General features: G+C 36.2%; 1 long non-coding RNA gene across 1 annotated transcript in view; it reads left to right on the top strand.

The window, feature by feature from the left end:
• Positions 1-22,305, top strand: part of LOC118168368 — a 94,069-nt gene extending 71,764 nt beyond the window's left edge. The window contains exons 3-4 of the long non-coding RNA XR_004751514.1: positions 19,023-19,162; positions 19,489-22,305. This is a non-coding gene — a long non-coding RNA (uncharacterized LOC118168368). The remainder of the gene's footprint in view (positions 1-19,022; positions 19,163-19,488) is intronic.
• The last annotated feature ends 1,554 nt before the right edge of the window (positions 22,306-23,859 follow it).

Below are 23,859 nucleotides of genomic sequence, written 5' to 3'. Positions count from 1 at the left end.
AGTAAAACCTTGTAATTGAAAAAAAAAAATGTAGGTGATATGTGATTCACTAGTTTCAGGTAGCTAATATCTTGTTCTCCAAACCAAAATATTTTTAACCCAGTATTCACATAAAATACAAATACAAATAGAAAAGTGCTTTATAATATAGTTAGAAGCAGGATTTCACATTGCAGTATATTTTGTATTTTCAGTATATTTTGTATGGGTTTTGCTGTTGTTTTATTGTAATGTTGCCTTTTACTATGCAAAACCAACAAAATATGGAAAGCAATAGGGCACAGTCTTTACAGTTCTCTAATTAAGGACAAAAATAGAGCACCCCATCTAAAGATTATTACTCATAACTGAGCTCTAAACCATTTGTCATTGGTCAGAAAAAAATGTAGCTGCTGTGTACTCTTGACCCTTCGACTGTAGTTTACTGCGCAAATTGTTTATTCATGGACAATATTTATGCAGGGGATAGACACAGAATAAAGGCTGAACAGCAACTGAGATGGAAGAAAGGTAAGGCACATTCATTTCCTGAAGTATTTTCCAAGTAAGAAAAAATTAGATTTATTTCATCCTTTAAATCATTCTGCAGCTCTCTTTTCCCACCTTCCCCTCCAGTCTTTTTCAGAAGCATGCAAACACTACATACCATCTTGGGTATTATTAGTGAGGGCCTTCATCCTTCTTTAACTAGGTATGGCTAGCCCTAATGCTACCAGCCTAAGCCTTGGACAAAATCCTAGAAGAGAATATTCTATTTTCTTTAAAATTCAAATGTTTTCTACTCTAGCTTGTTAAGCTCCACCCATAAACTTGTGTGTGTGTATGCAGTCTTCAAACAAACATCACAATGAGCTCTATTTCTGAGCCCTGTAGAAGTCTCAATAGGATACACATGAATTTGCCTTTAATTAGAGCTTCTAATTGAGATTACAGAAGGGGATGCATCTACCTTAAAGCATAACAGAAAATTAACTGTTTAACTGCCATATGTCTCAGCAACAGTCTCATTTTTATGTTGGAAGACCAGATAAAGGGTCAGGATGCATCACTAGGAGAAGAAAGGAACTCCAACGTTACTCTCAGATAGAGTCAACCTTAAACAAACCTTTTCTTTATTACTTTTTTTTTCCAGGGTTTAAGTTGAAGCTGTAACTTTTGGGAAGTAGCAAGAGTACAGATTACTACATATTAAATACAAAGTTCCAAATTGCCTGCTTGCATTTTTAATAGTAACCCTTTTGAAGTTATGTGCTAGCAATGTTCATACTAAAATGTGTATTTAAGTCAAATAATCTAGTACAGATTTAAAAATCAAATCGGCCTTTCTCACACAGTAATTTAAAATTAAATGCAGTTACTAAATAATGAGAGTGGTCTTAACACCTACAAGAAAGATGCTTTGTCTCTTGTTTACATCTGTTCTTTATGAGTCCAATTCAAATACTACTGTTTTCTTATGATGAATAGTGTATTACACCTTCAGAATTTCCATTCCGAGAAAGGGGCTGCTCATGAACGAGAAAGTGCTCAATGTGAGGGCAGATTGCACATTTTTTCTCCATGGCTACACGGGTTTATTTGCCAGGAGCTTCTGTGGCACAGTTCCCATTAGTGGTTGTAAAGGATTGTCATGTAATGTAGATAAAAAATTGCAATTAGAATGAATTTTACTTAACTTTAGGATGCAACAACATAGACATTTACTTCTGAAGCACACACGTAGATGCAGTTCACAGTCTGTGGAAAAAAAAAAAAAAAAAAAAAAAGGATTTTCTGGGGGTGGTCAGTTTCATCAAAAGAGACAGCAAAAAATAGGTGAGGTGATCTACACCCTATATAGGTTTGTTTCTCTCCATTGACTCTCGAGAAAATCTAGAAACCTTAGCTCAGAAATGGACATATGCAATGTGGATGTCTAAATATAGATGAGATGAATCTAGTTCAGCTGAGAATCTCCTTATTTTCTCTAGAGCTACTCAGATTACCCTTCCATTGTATTTCTCAGATAAGTTTCTGGTGCTATGTAGTGAATGAATTTTGGAGAAGTAGTGTACAACAGGCAAATGCTGTGATCGCTACAAGACTGAATTACATGAAGAAAGGTTCTTTCTGATATGAGCAGCTCTGGATGACTAATAGTAAAGATTATGAAGATAAATGTAAGTGATGGTAATCTTCCTTGAAAAAAACAATGTAGTGACCATCGTAACAATAAATAAAATTATCTATACTGATTGTACTGAAAGTTAACTATATGCAAAGATGTTTTATGTTCTAATCATGCTACAATCCATGATGGAAATAGTTTCATATCACCCTATTTGAAATGCCTGCAGGTATTTGCAGGCAGATATAAGTATCTGTTGTGGGCCTTTATTCTCTATTGTAGAATTTTTAGCTAAAGTATTGTAAATAGGAAGACCATCTGCAGTGGAGACTGGTTCACCTGCTGAAGATTGGTAAGAGTATATAGTTGGAAACTCTTAAAACAACCTTTTAATAATCTTAATAGTAATTCTGGTTTATTTTACACTCAATAATTCATAAAGAATTAGTAGCACCAATATTCAGGCACTTCAGGTGAACCACAATGAATTGTGAATCTGTATGAGATTAAGAGATTTAAAATTTTTTGGGCCTTCCTCTTTCTTGTGGTTGTTTAGTTTTGTGGGGTTTGTTTGTTTGTTCGTTTGTTGTTGGGGGGGTTGTTTGGTTTGGTTTGGTTTAGTCTTTTGTTTGGTTTTTTTTTTTTTCTGTTTTGTTTTGTTTTTTGGAGGGGAGAAGACACCAAAACACACTGAAAATGCAAAGATGAAAATGCAATGGGATGCTCTAGCTATTCAGTTTCTTTAATGATCATCCATTTCCAAAACACTGCCTTTGAGAGAATTACAGTTTCACCACAAATTTTAAATCTAACTTATGTCTGGCTAACTTTATGACTTTGGCACAAAACTATCTGCTGGCAGGTGCTCATGAATAAAAGTGTGGTGTAGATAAAATCAAAAGGTATCAAAAATAAGTTGGTTACAGGTTAAGTAGTGTTTTCCACACATTGAACAAAGTATGTGCTTGATCATATTGTACATTAGGAAGCCAAGCAGTTTAGTTAACATTTTTTATCTCATGTAACTTATTTACTTGTAATGAATCTAATGATTTATTTTATTTTTTAGCTTTCTCTGCCTAAAACTGAGGTTCATTTCCTTGAATGCATTTTCTTTTAAACCTATCCAACTTTGATCATTTTCTTTTTAGTAAAAGCTGCTTCTGACTGAGTTAGGTTATCCTGGCGTACAACTTCTGTCATGTTAAAAAAGTAATCAAAAGCTGAAAATACTTTTTTCTTAGATTTTAAAACAAATTTTTAAAAATGCATATGATAAAAACATAATCAAATGATATAGCTAAGGATGCTTTAAAGCAAAATGAGATTAATTCTCAAATTTTATATTATTTTGACAGTCTAAAGAAACCTCTATGTGGGCATCAGTTATGTTTGCACCCACTTTCATTTGCTCCCTGGCCATAGTTTTAATGTTAAAACCATATTTTAAGGTCTTTCTTCTACCTGCCTGCTAGTCTTTCAGTTCTTTTTCCTCTTGCTGTTTGATGTCATTTGGCAGGGAACATAGCGAAATACTCCCGTGTTTGTATAATTAAGTAAATCATGCACATATTCAGTACTTCTTTTCTGATAGCCATATTAACATGGGAAAAACTGGAAGTACATTATGCTGCATAAAACATCTGAATTTTGATGTTACCAAACTTATTTCACATTATAAAACCCAGAGAAATTTCATTGCCTAAAAATAAGGATATGTCTACCAAGAGCATTAGCAAATTAACTGATTTTTTTGTTGTTGTTGTCGTAAATGGACTTTTATTTATGCATCACAATTCAATTTTCAGTGCGAGCTTCCAGGTTTTACATCTGTAATCCTATCTTATTTTTCCTGGGAATTTAGTAGTGTGAAACTGTGGACACAATTCCCTGTGGGTGAAAAATTACACCTACTAAAGAGTAGGTTTGAGAAGCAAGCTTCTATATGCATTGATTACCATAGAGCACAATGTGGCATAATAGGTAAGAAAGAACCATGGTTATAAAGATCAAGTCTATTGTAGGTACAAAAGCCTATTTTATGTACATTAAAGAGCCTTGATTATTTAAAGGCATTTACACTGTTGGTTATCTTACACAGGTTATTTACACTGTTGATTAAATTGCTTGCAAAGCAGTCAGATTTCCATACACAAGTAGTCTAACAGAAATATTATGCAGCCAGCAATTTGCCAGTTGTCTGTTGACAAAGACAGAGAGTAAGCCACTTACTACTGTTTTTATACAATGAATCATTTTCGTAAAAATGGAGCAGTCTAATGAAAATTCAAATGTATTGCTTTTCCCAATTCAGCCAGAAAACTAAGCGCTTCTTATACTCTGGAAATAAGCCTCATTTGCCACAGTGTATCAACTAACAAGCAATTTCAGTTCCACATGCAGATTTTAAATAAAATTCTCCAAATTTAAACAGGTAGTTTCATGTTGCTTCAATAAACAGATACTTTCAAAATATTTAGACATCTGTGTATAATACTTTTTAAACTGTTTGTTCTAAAATGTAAATAGGTATCTCAGTGTTTGAGTTATCTTCCTCATTTAAGGGGAAAACAAAAAAATAATTGGAATAACTAGAGTCAGGAACAATGCTTACACAGCATGTTAGCATCTTTTGTTATACTTTAATTATACAATTTTTATATTACTTACCCTCTGTAGCTCTGTGATACTGTTGATTTTCTTAATCCAGACTGGCTCTACAAGAGAAGTGAAATCGCTGGCAAAGATGAAATTGTTAACCACCCTGCTTAGGGTTTTTCTAAGTATCATCAGGTGTCCTGTGCTCAGCTAACATAATCCAGAGCAGTGGCACTGTAGAGGAAGGTGTCTCAGGAGGAGACTGAGGAGAAAGGTGCCAGAGCACTAGGCCCTGCTAATTTTCACGTTTACAGCACTCTAGATATTGGTGCTTTGTTGCCACTATTGCCTCTGTAAATGTATGGGATCTTTTGAAAGTCTGGTATGCGCAGTTGTTACAGAAGTCTTAGGGATGGCTGTCTTCCCTACTCACCAGTGTTACTACACCATGCATGTCCACCTGTCTGTGTGGTGCGTGTCTGGTTTATTGCACGTAGTGCACACATCTGTTCTATGGCATATTTAGTTATCTGAGTTATTACAAGCTGGAATTGTTTTCTAATACCTAATTTATACATTTATTTACACCTAAATTTATGTATACCTAAATCACAAACATTTATACCTCAAATGATATTCTGTTTTATATATTGTATATTTAGAATGCAGTCCAGCTGTCTGTGAAGTTAAAGGAAGCTGGAGCAGATCCTGATCATCAAAAAAATTTCAGGCACCAATTGGCAAAAATATTAAAGATCTCAGCTTTCAACCATACTTACGTATTAGTGAATAGGAAAGATTTATGGTACATTAAGAAAACAAATTTAGAAAGGAGTAGAAACCACATGCTTTGTTTTTCTCCTTCAAAAAGAAAAAATCTACCTGAAAAAAAATGTGTACTCAAATTACTATTTTTAAAATTTTCTCTTTCCCAATGTATTTTTTGTATTTTACTATACCTTGTGAAAAATCATCATTTTCTCTCAGATTCACAAGATCTCTCACAAAGCATGAGAGAACACAAAGACTTTGAAAAGTGGTTTTAAGATACGGGAAACACAATTGCGAGCCCACAGAAAATTGGCACAAGCTTTGAGACATAGATATAATAAACTGTTTAAACTGTTTAAACTGTTGTTGAATCAGTAATGAGAATTGACTGGACTAAAAATTGACTGTGCTTTCTTTTTATATATATATTAAAAAACAAAAACAAACAAACAAACAAAAAAGATATATCCCTCCAGCAGTTCATTTAAAATATAGGGAGTTTGTTTCATCGCTTTCACAATGCTACTAAAGTCTTTGGCAAAACTTGTACTGAAATAAAGAGAGCTGTATTTTCAGCCAATATCAGAAATATTCTGCGTTTGTCCTCAGAAAGATGAGCTGATGGGTAAAATATTTTTGATTTTAAGATCAAAACATATCTTGTAAGAAAGAAGAAAAGACTACTGTCAAGGCTGTGCGTTTCTACTCAGAAAACCATAGGTCTCCACAAAATGATGGAGAATGAAATATCACTTGGGCAATGAAATATCACTTAAACATAGCTTGTAAACAGTTGCATTCCTCACGCTACACGGTTCTATCACACAACTACAGATAAATTATCACAGATAATCAGTAATTAAAAATGATAACTGGAACATTTTTCTGGTAACTAGAACTGTGGAAAAACATTATGATCTGTGTGCCTTACAGCAAGAAATATAGAAGAATATTTTCTGGATATGCAGACGGGAAATGGATCTTGGGCATAGTTGACAGGAGACCGTGGCCATGCACTCAGCTTGACTTTTGGTTGTTCAGGGATCAAGGAAGTTGTGTATTCATGACTTCTTATTGGGATTCTTCAGATCCTGCCCCCTGAAAGACCGCATGGTTCTTTGACAATACATTTTAGAGATACCTTTTTTTACCTTGGGATTTGTTCATTTTGTGCGTAAACGGTGGCATATGTAGTTGAAATATTTTAACTACTTTGGCAGAAGTTTTAGTTGCTTAATATGTGTCTCAGACTGATCTATTTTTCATTGTTTAAATTATTTCCAAGGAATACTTAGAAAAACATATTTTTCAGTGCTAAATTTTCTTACAGCTATTTCCATGTGATTAAGGTTGCTGTGCTTTAAATCTGGACTGTTGAATTGACAGTTGTCTTGGTAAATGTCTTTTGCCTTCTACATAGAATGTGTGCCAAATGCATTCGATTTTAAGGTTTCATACGCATCCAGCAGCAAGTTGACCGAGTCTCACAATTGGTTTGAACATGCTTCAAGACAGTAGTGCAGCACCTAAAGAGGACTTTCTTTGCTCTAGCATGCCAGAGTTTACTGTGTGGCTTTTACTTTAATGAATTTACTTTTCAATGAAGTTCATTACTTAAGACTTTTTATGATACATCCAGTATTGCTGGGAGCTGGAAAATGACCCCACTTTGCCTTTTCTTTCTTCACATATTGGCTTTTATCATGTCAGTTTTACTCAAATGATGCTGAAATATGGAGATTTTTCCAGTCTTTATTTGTAATTTAATTTTACTTTTTTTTATCCAGAAGGAGCTTATCAGTTGCAAGGCCTAGACTGTGAGTATGAGCTTTGATGTTAACAGCCCCAGTGCCTTCCTTTTTTTATTTGGGGCATTAAGTTCCATTACATATTCAAAGTATCTGTTCAGTGTGCTTTCAGTAGATTTTTTCAATAATTAAAATAACTGAGTTTTTAAAGTACTTTTTCCTCAGTATTTCAATCTTAGTAGAGATGTAATTCAGACCAAATGCTGCTCTTTCCATGAATTCCAGTGATTTCAAATTTCTCTGCTGGTATTCAAAGGCCAGTGTACTGTGTTTCCAAAGTAGTGTTTTAAGAGTTTGCCTGAAGACATGTCAGCCAAAAGAATATTTACTGCATTTTGTTTTGTGATGAATAAAATTATGCACTGATAAAGAACAGCAATTTAGAAATTCTTCCTCTCTGACAGATACATTAATTTCACCTTGACTTTTACTGACCAGTATAACGAGAAGCAAACTATAAGGCTTTCAGTGTTTCAAAACTGTTTTGCTTGCTTTATATTATAAACAATTGCTTCATATGGTTTAAGAGATTAAAAAGGAACCAAAAAAAAAAAAAAAAAAAGATTTTAACTGAATTGCTATGTTACTATGTTTGGCCACTAAACCTTTTAGGAGAATTTTTGTGAGCCATTCACTTAACATGATAAGATAGCTAAACTTAAAAAAGAAATTTCAAAGCAGATGGAAGAGCTGTGTGAGTGCAGATATGCTGTTTCCACTTCAAGCCCTTCAAGCAAACTCGAAGCCTAGTCAGTTTGCCTCCAAAGTCCCCAATTGGGAAAATAAGATCTTGAAAATATTATGTCTCCTTGTGTTATCACCAGATACTTTTTAAACTTAGAAAATATTAAGATTATTGAGATTCATTTAAATCCTTAAGGAAGATAACAAGGGAAAAAGGAAGAGAGAGACAGAGAAAAAGAAAGAAAGGAAGGAAGGAAGAAAGGAAGAAAGAAGGAAAGTGGTACTCTCACTTAAGGATAGTGGTGCTGGTAGAATAGTCAACAGAGTATGGAACAAAGGATTTTCTAAAATTACTGTTGCCGTTGTTTCTGGCAATGGGCTTGACCTTTATTTGCTCATCTTTTTCCATGCCAGATCCTTACAAACCTTTTCCAACCTTTACTGCTACTTTTAGACTTTTAAAAATCACCACGTTTCTGGCTTTTGTGTTTTATAAACCTGTCCAAACAAATATAATTTTAAAATGTGTTTGATTTTTACATGTAGCAGCCTGAGAATCAAACAACCACACTTCCATTAAATAGTACAATGTTCAATAAATAGCGCTTTGGCAGTCAGTATAAGTGTTATACTGCTGACAGGGTAAAAGAATTTGGCCATAAATGAATGGGGTTAGAATATGGAGAGAGGCTGAAAGATGCACAAGTTCAGACTGTACTGAGAAAAATTAGAGATGAGTCAGAAGTGGAACATTCCACCAAAACCCCCTAGTCCCAGTTTCAATGAATCAGTCAGAACGAGCACCTGAACATAAATACCATGTTTGATTTTGGCTTGAAAAATAAATAATAAAAAATAAATAAATCCTGCCAATGAGGTTTCACAAAGCCAAAACCCTAACTTCCTCAACTTACTTTCTACAAAAAAAAAAATATATATATATATATAATGTGGAAATTACTGTTATGTCTAGCTTAAGCAGGTGAATATGCAATAGTAATTTGTAAGGCAGGAAGCCAGGCATGCAACAAAGAAGTGAAAGTATTTTAAAGAGATGTGATAACACGTTCAGCAGCTTAATTGAAAAAGTAATGTTTTGGTTTTTTTCCACTACAGAATAAGAGCTTTTCAGCTAAATTAATCTTACTACCTTTCCCATGATGTTTTTATCAGTGCTCTCCTTGCCTGTTGCGAGTTCTACAGAAATTTCTTCTCAGCCTGAGCCAGTGGTTCTGTATTTTCAGAGAGTATAGGGGGTTAAAATTATCTTTCTCCACATCTTGGCAGGAGACTACAAAGAAAGTGCTCTTTGGCTCACATCCCAAGGATGTGCAGTGGCATCAACAGAGAAGGATGCAATGGCAACAGCTTTTAGGACATCAAAAGTGTCAGCATCAGAAACAGCAGCAGCATGAGCAGACTGTGCTGATGGTGCTTCTTTCTTTCTCTGCCATGGAAAAAAAAAGTTATTTTCTCTGGCTGCTTGAAGCTCCTCAGGGCCATTTCTACATACAGCAGTTGCCATTAGAAAGTTGACATGTGCCAACAGTTATCACAAAGTGGAATCCAAGTTACCACAGCTATTTCTGGTTCTAAGTTTCAGGAAAGAGTTGCCCAGTATTGGCAGAGATTGGAAAACATCTTTCTTATTACTAGGTGGAGGCCTCAGACATCCTGGATCAACACAGCAGCAGGGACTTGAGCAGAATTGTTATTAGTTAATGCTAGCTAGAGATCTGACCTCATGCTGTATGATCACCTGCTCTAACACCCTTCAAAAACACAAGCTAGGTTCTCTTCCAGCCACAATTAGAGAAAAGCTTGGTAACAGCTAGAGTTATATCTAGCTCTCTGCCTTAATATAAGAGCTGTGAAAGACAAAATTGAAAGGGTATGTAGTTGGCTACTGCCTTTCTAGGATGAATGAGCTAAATTAGACTGGGAACATCCTCTTCCTGTGAAGCTGTAGTAGAAAAGTAAGAACTGATTTGGTTGTCATTTTGCTTGAAAAGAATTCCCCAAAATCTTAGGGGAGGATGGTCATAATAAAGAAATATTTGTTTGCTGAACATTACCCAGGTCTGGGTGGATAGTTTTGAGAAAATTGTCTTTGATGAATGTTTTTGCAAAAAATATTTTTAATTTAAGACTATTTGATTGATACATAAAAAATAGTTTAATTAAATATTTTCATGAGTTCTGTTATAAACCTTTATGACTACCCGTAACCTCCAGGTTGCTTAAATAATACAGGGGCGATACTCCAAGATACTGCAGTTCAACTAGGTATCTTGTAGTAGGCTGCATACTTTGAGTTTGTAGTAAAGAAAAAACAGGTAATATGCTTTAGTTTAAACTTTCTTGATGAGGGTCATGAAAGTTCATTGCTCTTAGTTACTGCATGGTAACTCAGCAAGGGAAAAACAAACAAACCAAAAAAAACCCTCATCTGAGTCCCATGTGTTTTTATGTCTAAGTGCTACCACCAGCTTTTGTGAGTAGACGTGATTCTCCTCAGTGATCTGAAGTTCTGAAAACTCTTCATATATATGTAGGTAGTTCTGTCGTGCAATAAACTATGTGTCGACAGCTTGCCGTTAATTGGGCGGTGGAAATTAAATAAGAAAACACAGCACTGCAAAGATTATAAAGTAACATTTTGGAAATAGGAAGATTGGTAATTCCATTATGGCACTATTCAGATAAGAAATTCCTTAGTAAGAAAGACTTTTTTCCATTACTACACAGATACTATTTCTACTGAACCCATGTGTCCAAGATTTTTGTCACAGACGTAAGGTGAAGTAATAAAACACCTAAAATCAGCACCCTGGTGAGTGACAGACCTGCCTGTTACAAAGTGGTTCTTGCAATAACCTGAAGTGTTGTCGGTGGTTATAGATGAAGTTTAAAATCAGCAGGCAAATGTGAAACGCTCAAATATCACCAAAGTCAAAATATTTTAATAATTCCTCTAAATGCCATTGGAATCATGCACTTTGTATGGCTAACAAGAATTACTCTGACACCATGAATATTTTTGTTAAAAATATATCTGTATTATTTATAAAACCTTTCAGTGTGTATTAATTTTGGGCCAGAACTGATAGCTGTAGAAGCAAATGTGGAATCAGGGAGCATCCTTAGGGAGTGCCAAGTGTAGCAAATATGTGTTGGCAATGTTTGTGTCAAATTCATGTTATTGGTGTCTTGGTGTTTTTTTGGCTCCTCCTCATATACATATACACACTGGAAGGTCAGGTATTAGCTGCATAAGATATGATCTCAGCCTGCTGGAGAGCATGGCCAATACCAATTCTTTTTTTTTTTTTTTTTCCATCCCAGCCTCCCTCTATCTAGCTAGACAGAAAGAGATGCAGAGAAATCCCTGTTTTCCCCTATAGTCAAAATATTTGTAGGCCTTTTTTTTAAAAAAAAAAATATATATATATATATATTTTATCACATGCCTGTTAGATTAACATAGCACCAAGTAGGCAACAAGTAAGTCTTTTACTTGGCCTGGTGGGCTCCCATTTTAAGCCACTTTGAAAAATTAAGCATTTCTAAATCTTTCTGCAGAGGCTAGCTGCAAAGGTATCATTATGAGAATAATGAATGTTTCTGTATAATTCAGTGCCCATCCAATCTCACTTCTCAGTAATGCAAAAAAGAGAAAGGAGATATAATAAGCCTTAAGCTTATGTTTAAGACTGTCCCCAAAGAAATTCTTTACGTATTTAGAAGTAAATGGAAGAATAATTAGTGAATAAAGCAAAAATGTAGAACATCTCACAAACCTTGCTCTTTATTAAAGTTCAGCACAGGTTAAATGCAAACAGTTCCCTTGCCTTCACCTAGATGAAGATGAAAACCTTTCATGATGGGGGGGAAGGGAAGGGGGCTGTGCAGTCAGCACACAACAACAGCAGGAACAACAACATAAGAAAGATCTCGTTCACAAGCAGTACAGGTTGGAGAGCACGAGATCTTAAGGTTTGGTGGGATCTTGGTTCAGAACTCAAGAGAAAGCTCCAGACATATGGTAATATGGACTCTTTCTGGAATTGCAGTAAGTTGATGCAATAACTTGAAGTCATTTATTGCTAAGGCAAGTACAGATTTATCTTGGTATTCTGTATATCATTTCAGCATCTAACTTCATTTTTTCCTGATATTTCCACAAAAAATAGTGTACATGCAGTCCTCCTTAGGAAAAAAAAATGTAAGGGAATCCTGCCTGGCTGACCTTTTTCTTACCTGCTCTAAAGATACAAGAATTTGACGCAAATATCACATTTGCACTAACTAAATCAACACTAAATGCTCTGTGAAGTGGATTGAATGTGTTTTTGTAGCTGAATACAGCTTTCTTTGAGTTTCTTTTTGGGGCACTTTGCCTTTGGCTAGACTCAGTACAAGTCTTGATGTTTTCCAGGCTATTTTGTGATTCTGACACTCCTGAAGACAGTGTCTAGTCTGTCCACTTCTAAGCAAACAGAAAATTAAGGAAAAAAAAAAAAAAAAAAAAAAAAAACACTACATTAAAACCATTAATTTAGCCCACCTAAATTTACACGTATTTGGCAGCTGCAACAGCCTTTTTTGTGATGTTTGGAATATGAAAGCAAGATTAATAAGATAACTATTTCACGTCCTCAAAATCTGTAACTGACCTTATACAGAACTCCCTAAGGCCTGGAAATTGACCTTAGACAGAGTGGTACTTTGTAATTACATATTTCACTACATTGCACTGATGCCTTGGAAGAGGTATTGAGGAAGTAGCTGGAGTAACATAGGCATGTACCTGTTGAACAGCTGGTCATGTAGTTCATCAGAGTAGTGGTGAACCCCAGCCAGTGAAAGACAGCCTCCAGTTGTTATTTTTACAGGCAAGTACCTCACAAAAAGGAAGAGGGAAACTCTGGTTATGTATTCGTGTACAGCTAAACCTACTCTGTATTTCCAAACAGTGCAAAGAGCTTTACACATATCTGTACGTAAAGGTTTCTGGCTTCCTTAAAACTTAAGTCAGTGCTTTAGCTCAGTCCTTTAAGCTAGAATCCTGGCATTTTATATAGCACAAAATAGACATAAAATAAAGCCACTACTCATATCCAGGGCAGCAGGTCTCCTGACTGTCATTGGTTCATGAGCTAATCATACCTGGAAGTCAATCTGCAGATCAGCTGCCCTGTCAAACTCTTAATTCATGCTAACAAGATCTTTAAATAACCAAAACTGATGCATGTCAAGTGTAAAGGCCTGCCTGCTGTTAGCAGGTAGCAGGATCACAGCCACAGAACCTTCAAGTGGGAGGGCAATCCCAACGAGTTTCTTTTTTTTTTACAGAAGAGAGAAAACTGCACAGGTATAGAAAGTGAGGTGAGGGCTGCAGCAGCCTTTCCCTTACAAGCAATATAATGCCAATAGTTTCCCAATAATCCCACCCACAGCCAACACTGCTTTTGAGTTACAATGCTTAAAAATCCTCTGCTTGCCCAGAATAGCAGAGGCAGGAGGACCGAAATGTTTGCAAATCGTAGTATTAGCTGTTAGCATTCACAGAATTATTATTTTCCCCATCCAACAAATTAGAGAACATTGTGCTTTGGGAAATCTGTTTTGCCCAAGGATGATATTATGGTATTTCTGTACTCGTTGTGTAAGAGTGATTTAATTATAGCAATGTGCACTCACAGTCTTTTGGACAATCTATTGAGCACTAAAATGATACATCTTACTTGGAAGCCTAAAAGCTTCTGAAGCATGTGAAGGACAATCGCAGATTATCGCTCCCTTTATTCTAACCAAACAGGAATGAGTCAGATGGGCCACAAAAAACAAGTACAGCTGGCTGTGTTAGACAGGTTTTTGTCCACACTACAGTGTTCACTGAACACGCAGGATTTTTTTAGTATAAGCAGTACTGTGTGTTGAGTTTTCTATTAGCATCAGGACCAGCACTGCTTCATACCCGCAAGGTGAGAAAGCATGCGCAGCTACCGTGTGACTCTGTACCTTGTTTTGCTCACAGTAGTTGCAATTGATGCATCATATTTGGACATAAAAGAAAATCTCCCTACTATAGAATAAAAGCTCAAACTGCATCTTTAACAACTGTTGATACATTTAAGATGTCGTCAGTTTTGGATTACTGTTTGTCATCAACAAAAATTACTGTGTTTTTCACTGCTCTGACACTTCTCCAGTTGGAAAAATGCAAGCCTAATATGATCTTTTGTAACACCATGTGTGCCACTGGTAGCATTATACACAGAGCATTTAATTTCACATGTTAATCCCAATCAAATTCTCATATTGAGGGTCAGTAACAATTGAAGAGTATTGTGATATCCATTATGAATCTCACACTTTTGTGCTAAGCACATATATTTTTAGTCTAATTACAGTGTGGAATTATAACCACAGTTAGAATTAATATTATATGTTACCATATGCGTTGTAATATCTTGCACAAAGAATCTTACATTGTCCTACAGTGTTACATTTACCCAAAGAGAAGGCTGAACAATGCAGAAATGCATACATTCCTAACAGGATATAGAAAACAGGATATATGAAACCATTAAAAAGGAGCAAATGGTGCGGATTCAGAATATTCTGACTGACAGATGGACTGAGCTTCACATTTCCTTGGAGGCATTAGCATAATTAGGCAAAGTTGGGAAATGATTTATACTGTTCAAAAGAGTTACAGTTCATCTCCTGGTGATCCAAAACCAACATTAACTTTTAACTTTCATTCTCTTTCTTACTCAAAGCCAGTAAGACTAATGGAAGAGTTATGTGCTCAGTGACTAACATCAATGTTGTTTTGTAGGTATTTACACGTATACGTTTTTGACATTCACGTAGGTAAATATGATTAAATATTAATTCATTCAGAATTTTCCATTTGGTATTTTGGGAGGTTGGTTCACATTATTTGTTCATCTCTGGAGGATTTCATTACAATTGCCAATTCACAGAAGAGTGATATGATGTCATAGCAGGAGGTAGAAGCACAGAGATACCTGAAGCTGCTTGAAGATGCCTGTAGTAAAATTGTTAGTTCACATGACATAACATAATATTCAGTTTTAACACACATTGTGTTTATATTTGTGTGTCAGCTCAAGTTCAGAGAGCTCTTCTAAGAGCTGTAGCTGAACCTAGTCCTTTTGAAGATGTTGTGTACTGAATACTTTTTCAATATTTTGACACTCCTGCAGCTCATTTGCTGAAAGTATAATGAGACAAACATCTGTATTACATCAGTGAATATGTGCAATCTTTATTAATGGCAGCGTGGCCACCTGAACCTGGCTTTGGGGAGAGACAGGAGCAATATGGGTTTCAGCAATAACCACAGAAGTACTGAAATCTTAGAGACCAGAAGAAATCTTAGTCCAACTCACTGAAGTAGGTTCACATGCAGCTCAACTCTCTGTGTTTATTATTTGCCCAGCCTTTGCACAGAAACATTTGGACAAGAATGATTCTACCTAGTCACTAAGTAACCCATTCCAGCGTTCCCCAGCCCTGATAGCTGTTTTTATACTTAGTGCCATAAATATGACTAGTAACTGTACACTAGAAGATGTGTTTGAAATAGGTAGCAAGACAAATCATGAAGCCTCAAATGATTCTAAGAAAAATATATTTCCTATAGTCAGCTGCTTCTTGGGTCCTAATGAAAGTGCATGGGTAGCAGCAGCTAACTTTTCCCTTCAGTTTACCCAGTATAAAGGAAATGGAGTCACGAGGAAGCAAATTAATTGTACTGTAATTGTTGGACTGAAATTTGGTGAGGGCCTTTTATAGCTTTGCCTGTTTGATTTTCTTTTATGGAATTACTATCTTTTGGGGTTGTTCTGTGAAGATAGCATTCATAACATTTGTTTTTTGTTGTTTGTTGTTTTTTTTTTTTTAAATGGTGCCAGAATTTCCACCTTAAAGCGTATTGTATTTTCTTGCCTATCCAAATGGAGATCTAGCTAGATTTCTAACTGCTTAGTTAATTCATTTTTAATTGAGAAGTTTTTGTTTTGTTTTGTTTTGTTTTGTTTTTCCAAAAAATTATCTTATGAAGGCAAACTAGACTTTTCCATCATGTCTCCAATTTTCTGCATGTAGCACAGATATCCTACAACACCTAGCTGAAGAAATTACCACCTAAGATGTTTTGGCCAAGGAAAGTTCTATGGAAAAGTTTGTGAAAGATTATCTCAACCATTCTCCCATTGGCCCTAAATCATGTACGTGGTGCAGCATTCAAATTTGACTTTATGGTTAAAAACATTAAAAAATGTATAGTTTTCTTTTATTAAAGGTGCATTTGGCATTTATTAACCAAAACAGGCTTTAGTGAATTGTTTTAATTTAGTCAAGACCGCCTTCTTATTGCAACAAAAGGTTTTCATGAACTTGTTTTGAACCATTAGTATTATTGAAAGAGCATCTAGTAAGATATAGCAGCAACGACGTTCCATCCATTACCTCAGCAGCAGACTTTTGTAGGCAGTAATGGTGGTTACGTTGAGCAATGGGAATGATGGATCTGCAGACTCAAGGGGGTTAATGTTGACAATGAGCAATTATTATTTTTGACAAGAATACCAAAGGGTTTCAAGATGACTCTTCTAACTGAAAGCAGATTATAACTTGAGTTTTATTACTAACTGTCAGGCATAGTTGTCAAGTATATAAAAGTGTGATATAAAAGAAGATCATTTTATTATAGTAGGAGACAAAGCAGAGATTGAACGATGACCTTTTTTGTGGTTGTTTCTTTTTTTTTTCAATTACCCACAGGAAGAAGGAGGCAGAGTCCTAAGCATCTTAAAAAGGGAAATGGGGGGAGAAAACATCCGGGAGAGGACACTTTCCTACAGTTAAAAAACTGACAGCAAAAAGCACAATATGATTTTAATGAAGTCAGCATATGTGTGTGTCTGTGGGTACTGGTGTGTGACTTCCGTGTCTTTCTTGTAGATATAATGTAATAGTATGGGGGTGGGACAGTGCCCCTCAGCAGCTTTCCAGGGAGTAGTTCTCTAGCTGGCTGATAATCAGAGCTACAAGTGATTTTTTTATTTTTTTTATTTTTTTTTTATTTTTTGGTCTTTAGCTGTGATATTTCCCTCTCTCGCCTGTTGGTATGTGTTGTAATCTTGATCTTAGAGATGCTGGTCTTTGTCAGAGCAATTACTCAGCCCACACTTCTCTGACGAAAGATGAAAAGTATTTGCTAGAGAGAGCTCCACCTCTCATTTGGTTTGTGTGTGCCTGTGACAATAGCAGATACTTTTGTTTCCGCTGAGAAGTAACAGCCTTCTGTCCTGAGCAGGCCTCAAGTGTTTCTTTGACTCCTTGTCTATCACATTTACTGATAAACCAAAGGCAGTTCTGACTGTAACATCTGAACTGAAATAACCCAGGACTTTAACTGCTGACCTTACCTGTAGAATGGGATGAAGTAGTATCCCTTGTTAAAGCAGCTTTTGCAGATGTTGCAAGGCAGAGACAAACTTCGCTGCTTTGCTACTTGTTTATCTGAACTTTACATGGAAGAGAATTCATCTGCACTCTTCTGTGGACAAACCTAAACAAGGAAAAGATGCAGGAAATCAGGGAGGCAGAGCATAACATAAAAGAGCATTACAACTTCTTTGAGCGGATACAATGACTGAATCTGTTGTGCTGGAGAATGTGCTCACATCATTTGATTCTCTTCCATTACTCTGCTAGAAACTGTAGATCTCCTCTCTTGATTTTTTTTTTCTGAAAGCAAATACAAAAGGAAAAAAAAAGGTTCTTTCACATAATTGCTTTTTTGCATGACTAAAGAGGCATTTCCTAATTATGAAAAATAAAAATAAATTGGCAAAACAAAGTAAGAAAACAAAGATGGTCTCTCATTGGCACACACATTTATACTGAATCTGAGTTAATATAATGTGTACTGAAGGTGCCAGATTCTCTGTGAATGCTTTTTGGAGAAAACCATGACATTTTCATACTGATTAAATTTATGACACAAGTACAGCAGGTATATTGTTGTAAAGGCAACATGCCCAAAGTACATCTATTTAATGCTATACTTCTCAGATAATTCTTCCATCTACTAATGTATAGTGGCTCAAACTTCCCTCAGGTGCTCTTTTAGATATGTTGTTTAAGATCTGATCATATTAGCACCCTTTAAACCCACATGTACACCAGGTGTAAGCCTCTGTTTGTGTGGTCTTGGCCCAAAGAGCTAGGGGCATCTGCACAGCCATTTTTTTCTCATTTATTCTGAGTGCTAAGGTCAGTTCAGCCTCTGCAACACCAGATCATTCTCTTTAGGACCACTACAGTAGCCTTGGTCTCCCCGAAACTATAGCTGCTGAGAACATAAATGGAACCAGTCTTAAGTGAGAGGAATGCCAGGAGGTACATTGCCTGATATTGTTTAAAAGCATTCATGAATAGTGTAAAACAAACTGCTTTTAGAATTCTACCACCTAATAAATGTCTGTTATGTTCCTTGCATACTAATTTCTACTTCTGGTCCTTCCTTGCAAAGGATGCTCAGTACTGTCCTCTTACAGCCTTTACCTCATCTTCAGTTTGCTTATCCCTCTTCTCTGGTAGCTCAAGTGAAAGTATACTACAGAGTGTGGAATATGCAGTATAACCACATTTGGCAGATGATGTTTCATAATCGGGTTCAGAAAGGTTCATATCTTAGAGGATTTTGAGAGGGTTTCCAAACAGGAAAGCTGAAGGTAAGCAGCTGCATGTTGCGCATTGACCTGAAATGAAAAGAAAGTGCTTGGGGCTTTCAACATGGAAGATGTTTGGGTATCTCTACTGTTTCATAGATACAGTAGTGATGATTTTGAAGGTCTGAAAGACATCAGTGATAATCTGCTTGAAAGTTTCCTGTTAAAATGTACAGCTTAATATTTTTTAACTTGTTCCATCTTCTGTCATGTGGGTCACATTCTTACTATGCAGAACAGGCTTCAGTTGTCACGGTGTCATCTTTCTTGATTTTTTAGGACTGTGTAGATGGCTGCCAACAAGCTTCGATCATGCACAGAGGAAAACAGCAAGGACTAGACCGAGTGGATTCAGAAGAGTACTGTCTCACATCAGATGAAGACAGAATCAAGTGAAGGTCTGTCTCTACATCATGCAGGTAAGTGGAGGAAGAAAAAACTTTTGATCCTGTTGCCAAATAAGATGACATTTTATTCTGTGGTGGGAGAGAGGAAGGTTTTGAGTTCAGGCAGACACTATAGAGACCAGGTAATTCTGAATTCCTGATCATCTTAAAGCTCCGTGGTTATACATTTCCTTCCAATAAAACATCCCCCTTGAAAAAAAAGAGATGAAAGAAATTCCCCAACTCTGAACTCAGTAGTCTTCTTAACCCTTGCCCAATAGCACATTTCATGAAAAAGCGTTAGAATATTAGATACATTTCTTAGGTTTTGATACAGTTGTGTTTCCTTTCTCTTTCAGCATACATCCATGTGCAAACACACGCAGACACGCACACATACACATCTATCTGTCTATATATAATCTTCAGCGGAAGCTCATGCATAGGGGAAATTCTGGGAATAATTAAGAAAAGGATACTGCATCCTCCAGCAGACGGAATACATCTTTTTCATTTAAAGCATTTTTTTTTTCTTTACCACCAACTTGCTGCAATTAGGAGGTTGTTGGAGAGATATCAATTGAGATTTGGGAACTGTTTTCTGGAAATGTTTTGAATTAAAATCTAATTGGTAGCTTTCTTTGATAACTATTTTATTGTTGGGTGCAGCTAAATGGAAATCGACCACAAAAGGAACTCAATTTTGTTTGTCATTAATTTTAACTCGATTTCACAAATGATTTACATATATGATATTTTCTCTATTTGTTCTGTACCATTCCTGAACTCCACTTAGAAGAACTTAGACTGATTTAGTGTTACTTTCCCAGTTATCTTTACTTTTAAATACTCTATATTACCTTAAATATGGGTTTCAATGGAATGGTTAAGAGGCAGTAAGGGGACCAAAATTAAACTTTTGTACTTGGTGAAAAACTAGGAAATTAATGTCCCTGAAGACAAAATCTACTTGTTTTTGGCTAAGACATTTTTGAGTGCTAGGGTCAAAGCAAAGTTAGACCTACACAACAAACATATGATCATAACAAAGCAAAATTTTGAAAAGATAAAATTACATAGCAACCATGCAAAAAGTCAAGGCTCAGCTACACAAGTTACCTCAGTTTAATGTGTTACCAGGACATCAAGTGAACTATGTCCATGTGTGATCACTAAATGTGAGCTAATTCAATGTACAATATGAGAAAGGTGAGAGATACCTATAAATAAGTATAGAAAGATTAATGAATAATTTTGCAATGGGAAGATGGGGTACAAGCATCAGTCGCAGCAGAGATGTAATTTTACTAACAATGAATGCCAAATAACCTGGGCAGGCAGGACCTCAGCCAAAACACACTTAACTGAGTCCAATTGACTCTGTGGATATTGGACTGTGCCCATGGAATGTAAGAGAAAACAGCAATTTGGGGAGGCCTAAACCCTTACAAGGGGGGACATAGTTGATATTTGTCTGGAATAAATTAAGACTGTCGTTGGTACCAGACAGAGGCAGGTATATGAGGGTTTGCCTATTGTGGAAATACAAATATTGAAAGCTTTTTCTCTTGAAAATTGAGTTAAACAGCAAAGTACAATATTGGTTTCTTTATTTGAGTGTTTGCAACTGAAATACTGTGCTGCTTAGCAGCAAAGAGAAGGATAACATCTTGCTGTATCACTGTGTGGGAAGCTGGCATGTCCTCTCTTCTGATAGATTTAGAAGTAAAACGGCTTTCACTTCATGGGGCATAACGACTGCAGTGATCCACCTTTTCCATGAGTCCCTAAGCACAGCACTGCTGCCCAGAGTACTCCACCAACACAGGAAAGCTGGCAGGAAACTGAGATGACACCGAGCATTGCAAAGTTTCTTAAGTAACAAACCAGCCACACCTACACTGTCTCAGTGCCGCGCATGGTGCTGTCTGAAAGCCTGTTTATAGTTGTCGTTTGGTTCTTGCTGTCATAAACTTTTGGCTCTGCAAGATAATCATTCATGTTCGGTTGTTTCCCTGCTTGATTTGGGTTCTTTGAATTCTGGTCCCATTTCAAAAAGCATTTATATAAAAATGCAATCTTCTGTTTCAGCAGATGTGCCCCACAAGTGCTTTCAGAGTGAAAGATGTGACTGACTTTGGTGACTCAGATATTTCTCAAATTCTGTTTAACTGTGGTTGCACTGAAATGAGGCACTTGATTTATATATCTTCTATCAGTATACCAGGCTCATACGCATGAAACTGAGGCTAACAGTTGACTATGAATCCTCTCATTTTCTTTCCTTTTATTTTTATTTTAATACTGGTAGCAGTGCATAAGAGAATAGACAAGTGGTTTGAAAATAAAGTCTTTTCACTTCTAAAATAAGGAGCTATAATTTGGAAATTGCTGTGAGACTGTATGAACTACAGTCATATGGTTTTTACACTTCTCAGATGGAAATTGTACATATCAATGTTGCTTTGCATTAACTTTAAAATATCTGTCCTCTACAAATTATTTTTTCAGGATGTTTAATTAAATTTAAATGGATTTCCAAAAAAAAAAAAAAAAAAAAAAAAAAAAAGGAATCCCTTTGCTAATTAGGTAGTGTTATAAATTCCTCACTGTGAACTTCAGAGAATTAGTAAGAGCTCAAGTACTTTGAGATTGGCATTTAAATTGCTTTTCACATGACTTCTTGTTAATGTTGTCTGTGCTCAGGAAGCATTTTGCCAATATCTGTTGATATCTATCTTTGCTCATTCAGTGTTTCTTTCACCATTGTATATAAGTGATATAATCACAGGTTAGAAAGGCAGTGTTTGTTCAGAAGAGCCATACCGTCAATGAATAGCAAGGTACTTCGCATTACTTTCTGAACAGAGTTCTTTGCTCCCAGGAGGATGTGATAACAGTTCATCTGTAATTTTTCTTGTAGAAAGGTGCCACTTACATGAAAAAAATTGGGGCTCAGCCTTGCCTTTGTTGTAGGAAACCACACAGTGGAGAAAAGGCCACTGGAGAGCCACCCATTCCCAAGAGAGGTTCTCTCTGAGATTCCCGCCTGCAGACTGCTTTGCAGATTTTGCTATGGTAATTTAGCATCAGAACTCTCAGACCAATATAAAGAATGCTGCAAATGGACCAAAATGTAGAGAACTTGATGGGAAATAAATGCCTTTTTTAATAAACAATATTGCTGTCAGTTTGAACAGCTGTAAGAAAGAGAAGACATTTCTAAACAACAGTCTGAAGAGGTTTCAAAAAATCTGTTATTGGTTACCTTTGGCCATTTAATATCCATTCTAGAAATCTGGGTAAGGTGCTTTGGGCCACTACTTTATCACACGTCTGCAGAAGCTCTGGAAGGGAGTAGAAAGGACTCATCTTTGCAGAACTTCATCGCTGAAAGCTTTTCAGAAAGAGGGGAGTGTGCTCACAGGGACCTGTCTGTGAGGGATGGGCAGTGCCTCAGTGGCAGAGCTCTGCTTGTAAGTACTCACAGGCATCTGGGACCTGGGAAGATTATTTTTACACTCCCCATAGCGCCATCTTTGCAAAGCCAGTTCAGGCCTGGAGCCAGTTTCAGCATCAGCTTGCTGACATACTTTCTTCCACCAGGGTGTGCCAATCAAACAGACTGCATTCTGTTGCCTGAGAATTCAAAACAGTCCTGGAGTGCATAGAAAATGCATCTAGTCCTGAGTGGGTTGTTGTGCTCAATACGTTTATGAAAGAATATTTGAAAGCAGGTAAAATCAAATCAAACATGCATACAACAGACAAAAGAAATAAAAAAATAATTAAAAAAAAAAAAAAAAAAAAAAAAAAACTCTATCCAGAGTATTTTTAAGTAAAGGGTTTTTAAAAAATCAGTGCAGACATGCTGGCTTTTTACCTCCTCTTGTTTTAACCTATGACTGATTCATCAGTTGAAGTGCAAAGGAACTGATCTTCTTATGGTAATTGATTCTCAGGGGCTATTAGTGTAAACGTAAATGCTCAACATAGATGTTACGTAGGTGGGTGTTAGGGGGAAAACATAAAGTGTCAGCAAAATAAGGCAGTCTGTTCATACCGTGTGGTGAGAAAGTGAAGAGTGTTAGAAATCAGAGACTCAGAAATGCCTCCCAGAGTCAGCTGTGAGTGGAGTCTCCCATTGTGAGTAATTATAAGAAACCTACTGCGCAAGAGTCAATTCTGGTCCTTTAGTCCAACAGGCAAGACACTTACCTGAAAATAACAGAGATTTCAGGTGAGATTTGAAAAAGAGCTTACATGAGTTAAACACCTGGCTGCCATTGACCTGCTGTGGGAGGTGGGCACCTAACTTTTTAGGTATATCTGAAAACTGTTGGGACTCTGTTTTCTTCTATAGCCCTGGACTAGAATTCTTTTTTTTTTTTTTTCTCATAACATCTGTGATTTTCAAACCACAGAGAATAAAAGAAGAGCATTCCAGTGAAAGTCCAAGAGAATATTTTAGTTGACCTAGCTCATCAAAAATTGCAAGAGTAACTCCAAATTATTGGACAAAATTATAAACAAAAGAAAACTGTTGGTTTTGTCTTCTTTGTTTTTACTCCTCGTAAGTTTATGATTTCCAGGTTCTCTTTGGAAGTCAAGGAGTTTAAAACATACTCTCTCTTCTTTTTTCATTTTTTTTAATAAGAAGTTATGTTTTCACACGTCTCTAAAAATCAGATCTTCCAAGTAAGCAACAAATAAATTTTGAGATTGATGAT

This window comes from Oxyura jamaicensis, chromosome 5, assembly GCF_011077185.1.
Source record: "Oxyura jamaicensis isolate SHBP4307 breed ruddy duck chromosome 5, BPBGC_Ojam_1.0, whole genome shotgun sequence".
Lineage (NCBI taxonomy): Eukaryota > Metazoa > Chordata > Aves > Anseriformes > Anatidae > Oxyura > Oxyura jamaicensis.
This window is presented reverse-complemented; position numbering and strand designations above follow the sequence as displayed.